Source organism: Arachis hypogaea, chromosome 13 (genome assembly GCF_003086295.3).
Source record: "Arachis hypogaea cultivar Tifrunner chromosome 13, arahy.Tifrunner.gnm2.J5K5, whole genome shotgun sequence".
NCBI classification, from domain to species: Eukaryota; Viridiplantae; Streptophyta; class Magnoliopsida; order Fabales; family Fabaceae; genus Arachis; species Arachis hypogaea.
In genome coordinates, this window is record NC_092048.1 from 98967360 (window position 1) to 98969966 (window position 2607).

At 44.1% G+C, this 2607-nt stretch overlaps 1 non-coding gene across 1 annotated transcript; it reads right to left on the bottom strand.

Moving 5' to 3' along the window:
• Positions 1-882: 882 nt before the first annotated feature.
• LOC112738936 (small nucleolar RNA R71) lies at positions 883-989 on the bottom strand. The gene has a single exon (XR_003169883.1). It is a non-coding gene; the product is annotated as a small nucleolar RNA R71 (small nucleolar RNA).
• Positions 990-2607: the final 1618 nt, after the last annotated feature.

The following is a 2607-nucleotide window of genomic DNA, read 5'->3' on the forward strand; positions in this document are numbered from 1 at the left end:
ACCTGACTGAGATTTACAAGGTGACCATAACTTGCTTCATACCAACAATCTCCGTGGGATCGACCCTTACTCACGTAAGGTTTTATTACTTGGACGACCCAGTGCACTTGCTGGTTAGTTGTATCGAAGTTGTGAATGAAAAATGATTTATTAAGACGTGCGTACAGATTTTTTGGCACCGTTGCCTGAGATCACAATTTCGTGCACCAATCACTCACACTAACAGTAATTCTGACAGATATACTTTCTGCACCTATTCTCTTTGCTTGTACTTGTTGGTTGTATGACAGGGAGAAGAAGCGGGGCTTCAACTTCCTTTGATTCTGAACCTGAGAGAACCTTCTTTAGACTAAGGAGGGAGGCAAGAGAAAAACGTGTAGTTGGTGCTGAAGAAGAGGAGGAACACTTTGAGGAATACTTTGAACCAAACATGGAAGAAAACATGGAAAACCATCGTGAAGAAGAAGCTCACAACCATGGCGGAAGAGGTCGAGCAAATCATGCTGGGGAGGATAGAAGAGTTCTAGGCTCTTACATCAATCCAAACCCAGGAAACTGTGGAAGTAGCATTCAAAAGCCAACCATCCATGCCAACAATTTTGAACTAAAACCACAGCTCATCACCCTTGTTCAGAACAACTGTTCGTTCGGAGAAAGTGTCCAAGAAGACCCCAATCAACATCTAACCACCTTCCTGAGAATATATGACACAGTGAAGTTTAATGGTGTTCATCCTGACGCCTATAGACTGCTCTTATTTCCATTCTGACTCAAGGATAAGCCAGCCAAGTGGCTGGAGTCTTTCCCAAAGAAGAGCTTGACAACTTGGGAAGATGTGGTGAACAAATTCTTAGCAAGATTTTACCCCCTCAATGAATCAATAGGCTGAGAGCTGAGGTCCAAACTTTCAGGCAACAAGATGGTGAGACTCTGTATGAAGCATGGGAGAGGTTTAAAGACCTAACAAGGAGGTGCCCACCAGATATGTTCAATGAATGGGTGCAGCTGCACATTTTCTATGAAGGGCTCTCTTATGAGTCAAAGAAGGCCGTAGACTATTCATCCGGAGGATCTTTGAACAAGAAGAAGACCATTGAGGAGGCCATAGATGTCATTGAAATTGTAGCAGAGAATGACTACTTCTATGCTTCCGAAAGAGGGAACACAAGAGGAGTAATGGAGCTAAACAATGTAGATGCTCTGCTGGCCCAAAACAAGCTCATTACCCAGCAGCTGGCTGACCTCACCAAGAAGATGGAGAGGAACCAAGTAGCAGCAATCACCACTTCATCAACAACCCAAGAAGGAGTGAATGAAGAAGCAGAGTGTAGTCAGGAGCAAGCCAACTACATTGGGAATTCACCTAGGCAGAACCATGATCCATACTCCAAGACCTACAACCCTGGATGGAGGAATCACCCAAACTTTGGGTGGGGAAATCAACAAGACCAAAGCCTTGATCAAAGACGCCCAAATCCCAACAACGCAAGCCACCAACACTTCACATATAGACCATATCAACACCCCAATAACAACACCTCTCCACATCTACATCAAAACCAAAATAACTTACCTCATCCTTCCACCTCTAATCCCAATCTACAATCATTTGATAACAGGCTCTCAAGGATTGAGAATCTACTTGAAGGCATAGGCAAGGAGATTCAAGACAACAAGGTGTTCAAGGAGGAAGTGCGAGCCAGTTTCAAGAACCAGGGAGACACAATCAAGAGGTTGGAATCTCAAGTGGGGTATCTCTCTGAGCAAATTCCCAAACCCACAGATGGATTCCCAAGTGACACAGAGAAGAATCCGAGAGGTGAAACAAAGAAAGTAAGATGGAAAGATTGCAAGATGGTCACTATAAATGATAAGGAGACTGAGGACAAGCCAAGCAAGCTGTTAGAACAACCTGAAGATACCTCAGTAGAGAAGAAGGAAAAAGATCATCAAGAACCAGAAATCTCACAACAGGAGCTGTTGAGACTCTATGCACCTTTTCCCCAACTGCTCAATGGTGCTGTGGAGAAGAGAATATACTCAAGGTTTCTAGATTTGTTTGCATCTCTGCATGTCAACATACCATTCATCAAGACTATTCAACAAATGCCTGCATACATCAAGTATATGAAGGAGCTGCTTCCCAGGAAAAGCTCACTCAAGGGAGGCCAAACTATAGTGATGAACAAGGAGTGCAGTGCCCTCATTCAACCACAGTTGCCTACGAAAAGAAAAGATCCAGGGAGTTTTCATGTCCCCTGTGCCATAGGGGAAATAATGTTTGATAGAGCACTCTGCGATTTGGGAGCAAGCATCAACTTAATGCCCTTATCCCTGGTGAAGAGGCTGCAGATCAATGAGATATTGCCCACAGATGTAGTCATCAGGCTGGCTGACAAAACTCAAAAACAAGCAATAGGAGTGGTGGAAAACGTGTTGTTAAAGGTTGGGAAATACTTTCTTCCCACAGACTTTGTCATCTTGGACATGGAAGAGAGTCACACTCACCCAATCATATTGGGAAGACCATTCCTAGCTACAGCCAGAGCACTCATAGATGTGGAGCGAGGGGAGCTATTATTGAGGATCCATGATGAACGACTCAGC